Here is a 12,057-nt window from a genome sequence, read left to right as displayed (position 1 = left end):
CAACACTGCAGACTTACTGTATACACATTACAACATCAATTTACACTAGATATGACATCATAACTTTGCTACAATCCCAGCCACGAAGGTAATGTGCTGGTTCTAACCGGTTTAAGATAGTTTAGCTGCTCTTTCAGCATCAGACAAAACCCTTATAAAACCAAAAACAGAGCAGCTTGATAAGTTGACTAGACTTTGCAAGTATAAGCTGTTTTCCCCCAGAAGGGATAGAACTATCACAATATTTATTCATAGGAATAGCAATTTATCTTACTGATTCTGGGCTTATAAAACAGCTCCTGTGAAATAAATAGCAGACACGACGAGCGGAGCAATTAACCAGCAGGAAACGTTTACTGCGAACTTTGACGTTGCATCCCAGCTTGTTTTCGTTCGGTGACGAATGGCTCTGGCCCGTGTTTTAGTCGAGTTGAAAACGAGACAAATGTGCCCCATATCCAGAGCCAATCAAAGTCAAAACCACAGGTCTTAATGACGAGAGCAGAAGCGATTGTAGTCGCCCTGTTTACGACAAAGCACGGTAATGTGCACAAGATGTGTTTGTGTTCATTAGCAGAGATCAGTGCATCTTTTTACTGAGCGCAGGAGGTCAGATCTCTTCCATGTTCACATGATCGCGCCACACGAAACGTTTTCTCTGTCACCTCATTAGTGCGGCCCACATGGAGCGCTTTATCTAACAGGAAACATCCTGACCCGCAGGCCTGCCTTTCCTTTTGGTGTCCAAATCCTCCAGCTTGATGTTGGCAGTGGGGTTTATGCAACTTTGTAAACAATGGATTTATGATCTAATGTAAACACATGGGCACTGCGGTATAAGAGGAACTTCTCTGTGCCTCATTCAGATGTTTAAAGGAACATTCCGCTTTTTTGGAAATAGTCTCCAAATAGTTCTCCAACTCCCCCAGAATTAATAAGTTGAATCCATTCAGCCCGTTTTTAGGTCTGACGATAGCAATTTTAGCATAGCTTAGCATAGGTTGTTGAATCCAATTAGACCAGTAGAATTGCAAGAGTTTTGATTTTTTTCTGATATGATTAGGAACTATACTCCCATTCTGGTGTAACATCACGAGAGTTTGCTGTCAGCTGCGCAGTGACATCACGGACCACCTGTGGAAAATAGTCCCCTGTGATATCACTGCACCTGCTGGTGCTATATATATATATATATATATATATATATATATATATATATATATATATATATATATAAGAAAAGGCTGATAATGGCTGAAGAATAATAATAAAAACAATATTAATAACATTATAATTATGTATCATACCTAACGGTGGTGTGAAGGGTAGTTTCCTTAAATTAGTTTATCATCTATTTTATTAATTCAAGACATATACAGGTAAACTCAATTTGTGATTAATCATGATTAATCGCAATCTATGACCGTGATTAACATTTTTTTGATTGATTGACAGCACTAAATAACATAGAATTTGTTACTCTTAATTCTTCTTTTATTGCCTTTAATGACATCAAAAATTCTTACGTTCCTAAAATTCCTAAAATCACAAAATAAATAAATGATAAAAATAATAAATAAATAAATACACATTTGGTTTACTAAAATAGGTGCTATTTTAATATTGAATTAGTTTGCTATTTCATTTGTACAACAAAATCCAAACTTGAGCTGTTTTGTATACTCTTTACTCGAATACAGTAATGATAATCTTTTGTGATTTATTAAATAAATGCAAAAAATGAATTTACTTAAAACATGTGCTGTTTAAATAATTTGTCGTCATTTTGTTTGCTTATTTTATTTTTGCTAGTCAAAAAAAAATCTCTTTTGACAGCCAATCACAGATATATAAATAATGAATGATTTCATTTAATTTCGTGTTAAACAATTAATACATTCTTCATGCTGTTTGTGACTTACACACCTTAGGATGGTCGAAACTGAATGGTTCATAATGCCTGTGTCCTTTTAAGGTATCGTGTCATTTTCTGAAACCATAGAGTGATTAGTCGCATGACATTTGCAATTTGCATGGATTGGCAAATTGACAAATAAATGTCAGTGGTAACCGAGTAAAGATGTCCAAGTTACGAGCTAGCCAAGTAAATGCCATTAAGATGAATGGGAACTGATAGCTCTCTAGGTTTCGAAGACTTTGTTGGTTCACACTGACTCTCAGACTTGATCAACCAATATCATTTCATCATATATTTAACTGAGGGAATATATTTCAAATTCAAGATGAATGTTGCGAGCTGTGTTCCTCCTGAGATGATAAATGTCAAAGATAAATGATCTAGTGTGCTTTACTTAGTAACTTAATACATTGCTAAAGCAAATAGCAACAAATAAAAATTACATCCCACGCTGTAATGTCAAACCCAAATCCGTCAAAATATGTCCCTTTTAAATCATTTATTAAACGGTATTAAGCCTTAAAAAAATATATATATATATATATATATATATATATATATATATATATATATATATATATATATATATATATATATATATATTTTTTTTTTTTTTTTTTATTTATTTATATATAAAATTATTTTTTAAAAATAGGCCTAATAATTACAAGTAAGCCTATAAATAATCCTACGCCCCAAAAATGTTCTTATATAATGAATGACTGAGGAAGTACTATTAAGGATTTCCTCTTATTTCCCAAAAGTGAATTCATCATTGCTTCTCCCCATTTCGTTAGTAAGAATAAATGTCAAGCGATTTCACATTACATCAAGTTTTATTTAGCTCATTGTTACTCTAAACTGAGGTTTGATGTGGATATTGCATCCAGGGGTACGGAAGTATTAATCCACAGAGGCAGAGCGTGGGGGTGATGAAAGAGCAGCGGACAACACTTCCTCCCCAGCGGCACACAGGAAATGATTCAACGGCCTGCGCATCCACTTAATTCGGACATCGTGGAGGCTTACACAAAGTCAGCCCGGCCGTAGAGTCAAAGTGACTGGATTTAAGCTCCCAGTAGGTGGCAGACATGGCTAAGCGATGCTCGACCGACTTACCTTGGTGCGTCTCGACTTGAAGCCTCGTAAAGCATGTGCTGATAAGAGAGTGGTGAGTGTTTTCCATCTTTTGACTTTTCTCGGGGCATAAACTGACATGTAATCACTCCCGAAGTGCGCGTAAAGCTGTTAGCATTACAATGGCTAAAAAAACCACAAAGAGAGTTGGTAAGACACTGCGTATGAGAACATGCATGAATGAAATCAAAAGATTCTGTCGCAGCCGAATCAAAGCTTAAGGCCCGATAAATAAATTAGCGCTCGTTCCAACGCATGGAAACGTTCAGCTTATTATCAATCGCGCTCTCTTTTTAAAGTCATGTGATGCGTGTTAGTGCATAGATAAGACCCCTAAAGTTGCTAAGACTAAAGTGTCGAAAGCTATATATAAAATTATATATTATTTATAAATGTTAAGACACGCCCACACACCCCTAAAGCGGCTCATTTAAACACGCCCCCGCATCTCTACGTCACAATGTGTTAATCAATTACATTATTTAAAACAATATAAGAAAACAATATAAGATATTTTGGCTGAAAACCAGGAGGGACTGTTCCATTGACTCCCAAGTAAGTAAGGTCCTGTCAAGGTCCAGAAAAGTATGAAAGACATCGTCAGAATAGTCCATCTGCTATGAGAGTTTTAACCATAACGTAAGTGTAGCTTTCAGTGTACACAGTTTGTGTTCAGTGGATACTCTCCAAAATGGTGCTATCGAATTGTTGAATGAAGTCATTATTTCATTTTTTTTTTGGTACAAAAAGTATTCTCGTAGCTTCACAATATTACGATCCAAATGTCCGAAGATGAACAAAGATTTTACAAGTATTAAAATACATATTTGCTATGACAACTGTAATAACCATCAAACTAACAATATAATTTTTAAGGATTAAAGATTACAAAAAAAAAAAAAAAAAAGTGAATGCATAACCACCAAATTAGTGGCGATATGCACTAAGTATGCAAATGGCCTGTGAGCAAAAGAATAAAGTAGCAGTATAGTGTGCTTTTTTTTTTTTTTTTTTTTTTTTACCATAGTGATTTCGCTCTGTTGAGAATGTTAACTAGGAGCATACTCTGATTTGAATTAATTTACTCCCAGATGTGTTTAAAAATATAATTCTGAAATAATTTCAACCATAACATTCTTGTGTGCCATTATCATTAGAGTTGTGGTGTCTTGTTCCTTATTTTCATATAATTGGAAGGGTTATTAAAACTTTGTCATTATAGTTATTGTCTGTGGTGTGAACAGGCCTTCATTTTTTCAGAGTTAGCATTTCCTTATCCTGTTTATTTAACTTTTTATACTTCAATCTCAGTAAAAATTGTTTTAGAGTATTGTGATGTGGTTGCTAGGGCATTATCTGTGCGATATTTGAGTCTCCATGACCTACTTGTTTCTGAATATGGTTCAGATTAATATTCAGTGTAAGTCTGAGATTTTTTACATTTTCTGAACCAGTCTTTGTCATCTGCCCAATGAAAGTTTAAAACACACCTTTATTTATTAAGTCACATAATTTTAACAAGAGCTCTCAAAACTCTTAAATGTAAGTCTTAAATACAAGCTACAAAGCATATGAGATGTAGACATGACCTGTCTGGGCAATGGCCACTATAGAATACATTTTTGCTGAGTATGGTCATAAAATTACCACGCGTACACGCATGCTCTCTGAAGGGTAGACTTTATGACTGAAACAGACAGAGTGAGAGGATTTGTAATGATGTCAGCAGGACACAGTGTGTTTAATTCATTATTGTTGTAGGGTTCTCTCTTTTTCTGCCAACTAGTGAGTAAAACCTGATAAGTCCCTAATGGAATAGATATGGTGTTTATTTTGGCAATTTTAAGAAAGGAAGATTCGAATATGAAAAATAAGAATTTCGGAGAATCAATAAATGAATCTATTATCAATATATAGATTATATTGCGTGTGAAAGATGAAAAAGGGTTTAACCAAATAACTGTCACCCCACATACTAATTTGTTGTAATTTAGCATTTTTTTGTAAGTGTAAGTTCACTAAGATTTTTTTTACTGATATAAAATACAATGCAATTTAATATGCTTCCTTATTCTTTTATATATTTTGATGTGTACAAGTCCGAATAAGCATATAGTTTGAATTTTTGCGCAAATAGTGTTACGAAAACATATTTGAAACCTTTAAAGTAGAAACATTTACTTGCTTTTAATTTGTGTTCTACAAACATAAATCTCTTTAGTGATTTTCTTTTGATGCGGACAACTTAACGTCTTTGACCCATGTAGAGTTTATTGCTGTTTTGGGAATAATATGCAATCATGTAATCAATAAAGTGTAACTGGTCTCAGTAGGAGTTTTTTAAAATGTAATTTAATCGAATTACAAGTACTTAATTTATGGAATCTGATTATGCAATCCGGCTTAAATGTAGGTTAATCAATTTCTACCCAACACTGGGTATGTCACATTTTGTAAAAAAAAAAAAAAAAAAAAAAAAAAAAATTCCATTCATGTTGATGAATGTTCAACAAAATCATGTGCATGCAATGTGTTGGCCAAACATTCTGTGTGTGTGTGTGTTTTTTTTTTTTTTTTGTCTGACTAAACCGTAGTCAGGATGTGATTTATGTAGTTTTGTGTAGTTGCTCAGAGCTGCTGGCTTTGGTTTTCCTACTGTTTATTCTGCAATCAGAGAAGACAATACCGGATTTATGGGTGCAGAGTTCCGGACTGGATGGATCATTATCGATGGGAATTATTAACTGCTTTAATGGGCCATAACTATTGCTTCTAATGCTTCTTTGTTTTCCCATTTCAGTAATTTGTTATGAAATCTTACATTAAGCCAACGAGACCACAAGCCTACAAAGGGTCGTGAGCTCCGTGCTGCATTTCAGCCGGAAAATATTAGCAAGTTATCACATCAACAGGACATCTCTCGTATGAACATATTCATTATCGTGTACAAATTAGATTAGTCATCATGGCTTGGCTGATTTGGAGATTTGGGTGGAATCGCAGAGGTGAGGTCATAGATCGGAGTAGCCAGTAGGAAAGTTCTCATTTGTTTCAGACAAACAAGCAAACATAACCTCGCAATGGCCTACGGTGATGACGTGTTCTTCTGGCAAGGCCAGCTCACCCTCTCATGGGGAGTCATGGAAAAACCGTCTGGTGTTTTCATCCCACCCAGAAATTTGATTTAAAGAAGAACGCCCGCGCATACCTCCGTCTGGGGTCCGCAAACTGAGAGTATCGTGAATGACCCACATTGCTGCTCTGTCTCACAGCTGCTGCTGCTGATGCACTGGAAACTGTGAACAAAGTCCGGCAATACGTCATTTTTTGTTGTAAAGCTGCTGCTATGATAATGTTTGTTTTAACTTGATGATAAAATATGTTTATATCTCATACGGGGCCCAATTTGACCCATAAATACTGCTGTTGTCAAAATAACCTAGCATGTATGTCACTCCTAAGGCCTGTGCTTTTAAATGTCCCATCAATACCATGCCCTATTGCTAATTTCAACAAACCTAGAAACCGCATAGCAACATACTAAAACCCAGCTATTCTAATCATTCACCAACATCTTGGCAATAAGCCAGAACATCTAGAAATGTTTTAACAACTAAGCAAAATACCTAGCAACATTCTAGCAATCAGCGTTGGACGTAATGCATCACTAGGAAATTATTAATTACTGTAATTTATTGATATTTCTTTTGGAAAAGTAACGTAAAGGATTTATGCATTGTAAGTCTAATTTTAAAATGTATGTTTTAACTCAACGTTCTCACTTTTAAATCCTTTGAATAATTTTTGCAATTGCATTTTATTTAAAAGGTTTAAAAGAGCAGATCCATGTCTAGCTTTGTATTTGTTCAGCTGGTTGAGGTTGATATGAGACTTAGTCATGAGTAATACTGTAAAATACTTTTTATACAGAGTGATTTGTACAAGAACCTAATTACATCATTGAAGATGTAATTAGTATCTGGTAATTTATTACTTTTTTGGAGTAACTTATCCAACACTAATAGCAGTTGGCCAGAAACTAGCAACCACATGGCAGCATGTTAAAAACCAGTCAGAGCACCCTAGCAATGCTCTAGAGACAGTACACCACAGCAACCACATAACATGTCCAAAAAAACTGATTCGTTCAAAATCACTGATTCATTTAGAAATGAAGAAAGTGACTGTCTTTATGAAATTGATTGTTTACTGGCTCGCTCCATTTGTTCAGGAACAAACACAATTCTGTGTTGCTGAGATGCACAGATGTAAAGCTTTGCATTAACCAAATTTATTGGTTAACGTTTCCATAAATCAGTGTCATGTGACTTAAACGTAATTTTTCCTTTTTGTGATTAAATCATGGCAATGAATGTTGGAAGGTTTACGATTTCACTTTATTTAAATTCTATTGACTATACATAGTGTTGCACCTACATATCTACTGGACTATTAGTGTAGTAGAGTGGTAGGGTTAGGGTTAGAATAAGTTGACATGTACTTTTCAAGTTACTAGTAAGTAAGTTACTAGTCGGTAGAATGCCATATGGGAGACAATAAAGAGTTAGCAGATATTAATCAGATAGTGTACTAATATTCTAATGAGAGTTAGTTGACTTGTGGGTGCAAAGTTACTTGTCAACAGAAATATTCAAAAGGAATCATCAAAATAAAGTGTTACCAGGTTTACATATATTGCAGCTACTTCACTTGCCATTATTTTGGCCATTATAGGCATGTATCTTTAGTGAAGCAGTGCGGAGAGTTTGGCATGGCTCATATAAACTGAAGCATGGACTAAAGTGGCTGTGTCAGAGCCATATTCCGCCACAGACATATGCAGTATAAACATGGGGTTAATGGGTATTAATGGCAAGGAAAGTTCTTTATACTTGAGAGCATCCACAAATTAGTTATTTCTTGGACGTTAAAGTACATTGAAGAATGATCACGTAACTTTTACATATGCCAGGTGACCTGCAAAGTCGGAAAAACTGTTTACATTGCAGTCATTGCAGAATTGCCTGAAAAACCACCTCATACAAGTGCACAATATTTTCTCTGAGAAATTGACATCTTTCCATTTCCATTTTTAATTAGTGCAGTTTGAAGGATAACCGAAGTGCGGCTCATGACAGTCAGGCTTGATTTATAGAGGCTCAAAACAAGGGGGAAAATCTGCAATTTTTAACATGTCACGGATGTGCCTCTGCTGGAAAAAAAATGCAGCTCTCCTCGGAAAGGTCAAGAGAGGGCAAAACCCTCCGGGATTTGTTTCCTTCTCCTAAAGAGAGCATGCATTAGGAATCCACGCTGAGTTCCCCACTAACTGATCCTGAACACGCTAGACACAAGGAGTTTATGAGTTCTCAGACATACGGTCAGTCTCTCCACGGATTTCCTGTGGCCTCCGTTTGACTGGAAATACGCTGTGTCATACGCGAACGGTCAAGATGGGAATGCAAGAATGTTTGTGATGAATGAACAATGATCCCCCTAGCGAGTTTCTCTTGACCGATGCAGGGTCTGAGCTGTTTGAGAGCGTTGCTGATATTATGTAAGACTTCTGTTTGAGGTTTGGTTTTGGCTGATCTCAGATGTGCATCTGTCAAGGGTGAGTAATATCGTGCAACAGACGTGTCGTTGAGGAAACGTTAAAGGTGTAGCTTATCCAGAAATGATTTACTCAACCCTGTGTAGATCCAAATCTATGAGCTATTATTTTCCAGGAAACACACAGAATTTGGAGACAATCTTTACAGCATTTGGATATTCAACAGGTAGAAGTGGTCACTGCTGTCAAGCTACAAAAATGACAGATACAAAAGTTGGCCTGTAATGATATTTCATTTCATTTATATCCATGTTTTTTTTGCATTAAAATGTAAAAAAAATATAAAAAAAAATGTAGATATTTAGAAAAGAATAACAAAATGATTTCCTTTTATTTAGATAGCAAAATGCCATAAGCCAGCCAGAAAATGCTAACACTTGCAATCTGCCATAACACCCTGACAACCACAGCAAATGCATAACGTGATATTTATGAACACCATGAAGACTACACAAAATGACCTAACTAATACCTTTCAGTACCCTGGGAACCACATAGTAACAGCCTACCAGCCATATCATAGGCAAATGCCTTGCAACCCTATAGCAACACCCTGCAACCATAATACCACAAGAAAATACCTCACTGTAGTGATGCAATAGCAATACCCATCTGACCATAACAACCACCAACAAATGCCTAACAACCCCCCTAGCAACAATATAGCAACGCCCTACCAGCCATAATACTACAAGAAGTTGCCTGACAAAATCACCCTAGTGATTCCATAGCAACACCCTTTCAGTCATAATACCAGAACCAAATGCCTAACTACACCCTAGCAACCCCATAGCAACACCCTACAACCGTAATACCAGAAGCAAATTCCTAACAACACCCTTGTAATACCATAGCAACCACAAAGAGCACCCTGCCAGCTAAATAGTGTCAAGACAAGTTTGAAAAATGTAACTTTTAGGTTTCTTTAATTTAGAATGAAATGATAGTGATACAAATAATTATTGTCATTTTAGACAGATTGTTTTTTATTCTACATTTTAACCCAATGTGTTTTCTGTGTGTTTTCTCAGTATTGGGCAATTTCAATATTGCAGTAACTTTTTTTTTTTTTTTTTTTGTGGGCCTATTGATTGTTTGTGCCCATATCTGGAGTTTGGAGACATTGCCAGATGTACCAGTGTAAAACCAGGCATGTATCAGAGCTTATGGCACTTCACTCGGCCATGTGGTGTTCAGTCCTGAGTCAGCAGGAGTGTTCACTTGTAGATTTAGACAGCTGAAAACAACAAGGACATAATCAAAAACAGGCCGTGGTTCTCCGGAAGCGCCACTATGTCTCAACAAGAGCTGTTTGTAAATGACTATGAACGCTGAAGAAACTTCAGGAGATTAAACATTGTGTGCATTGTGCTTTTCTCAGCACTATTTGGTTGATGTCTGAGTGCTGGGTAGTAGGCTAAATTATTACATGCAATCTGGATTTTACCTTTTATGGATTACATAATTACAAATCACACAATGGCTGTAAATGATCCATAATATATTGATTCTCTGCAATTCTTTCTTTTATTTTTACTGTTCATGTGATGCAGGGATTCCCAAACTTTTAGTCAGTCATTCCACTTTGATCTTAAACATTTTCATGATGTCCCTCAGAGATTTAAAGTTGATGTTTCAATAGTACAATGCCATTTAAACGTATAAGCAAAAGCATGTCATAAATTATCTAAGAGTAATCCCAAAGTACTCAGAATACATTTTGTATCTACCTTGCTTTGTAATTATACATTTAAGTACTGGGTATTAATTGACATGCACTTACTATATAGGTTATGGCTAGGATTAGGGTTTGACTTGGGGTTACCAGCGTGTAATTATTCATATTCTTAACTATGTTACGCTTCTGACCTTTTAAATGACCTGAGTAAAACAAATACAGGCACATTTTGTCATGTGAAGTCCAGCCAGTTAAAAACAAACACCATTGTTGTGCAGGATATTTTTTATTATTGTGGGGATACATCCTACACTACAATAGCTCTAAGCAACATTGAGTTGAAATGAAGAGTTTGCTCAAGTCTATTTCTTTTCTTTCAAACTATGGTCAGATATGCTGAGATATCCACTTCAAAACTCAACTGCTGAATATTGAAAATGTCTAACATTTAAGTATAATGAGAAGCCTCTGAACAATAAACTTTTCTTCTGATGGGCCGATCCAATACTTTCTCTCGACTTTGGTCTTTCATTAACTAACTCCCTTGAGTAAAGAACTATTGAACACAGACCAAAGTTTCTTTGAAAATCGTCTCAGCATTTGTTTGTGATCAACTCTTGCTCTGAGAATGGCTTTGGTATCTTGTCTTTCTCTTGGATGACTGATATGTTTGGCATGGAATGATTTTAGAAGTAAATATGGGATTCACAAATCTTAAGAGAAGCGAATGTACAGCTATGTTATTATTTTAAGGGGATTTAACAATAAATCTTTAATCTCTCCCCAGGGAAAAGTAAGAGTTTCAACGTCTCTGCTTGCATGCTTACACTAGCCATGACTGAAAGAAAAATCCTTCAAACTATTGTGTTTGGTACTCTACAAATATATGAATGATGGTTTATTCTGAGAGCACTAAAAAAAGATTTACGCCACCACCAAGTGGCCCTTTCATTTGATATGTTCTGATGGTTCAAATTGAAACAGTCTGAGCTCCAAACGCTCAGAGCTGTCAGTGATTGATTGGGTGAGTGATCTACCAATCTGACCTCTTGCTTATTTGAACAAGGAGCAGTAACCCAATATGTTAAGAGCTGAGATCACTGGGGAGCTCATGGGTGGTGGTAGCTCAGTGGTTAAAGATCAGGGCTGGAAGCCCAAAGGTCATCGGTTCAAAACCCAGAAGGGGTTTTAGTTCAGAATAGAAGGGTTGCTGATTTTAGCTTACATCATCAAGCCTTAAAGCACGACAATGTAGGCCTGAAAGTGAATGTAAGTGCTTTCAGTGATGTTTAGAGTAACAGTCAAGAGAAGACATTCAAAGGAAACAATCACTTCAGTGGGTACTGAGCTTTGTTATTGCCACAGCAGAGTAAGAAATCATATTAAGATATCATACTAAGACTGTACCATTCAGATGCACCAAGGCTGCATTTATTTGAGCCCAAATACAGTAAAAACATTTAAAAATATCATTAGAGTTCAAAGCTGTTTTTATTTGAATATACTTTAAAATGTACTTTTATTTCTGTAATGCAAAGCTGAAATTTTTACTTCATTTCTCAAGTCTTCAGTGTCACGTTCATTCAGAGATCATTCTAATGTTTTTCATTTTTTTTTTTACAGTAACGTTTGGTTCTCTAGTGGCTAATAAGCTACTTCTTTCCATTTATGTCTATACATTTAGGTACAGAGCTACTCTGAAACATACTT

The sequence above is a fragment of the Puntigrus tetrazona genome, chromosome 20 (assembly GCF_018831695.1).
Source record: "Puntigrus tetrazona isolate hp1 chromosome 20, ASM1883169v1, whole genome shotgun sequence".
Classification (NCBI taxonomy): domain Eukaryota; kingdom Metazoa; phylum Chordata; class Actinopteri; order Cypriniformes; family Cyprinidae; genus Puntigrus; species Puntigrus tetrazona.
The sequence above is the reverse complement of the archived record's forward strand: the minus strand, read 5'-3'. Positions refer to the sequence as shown.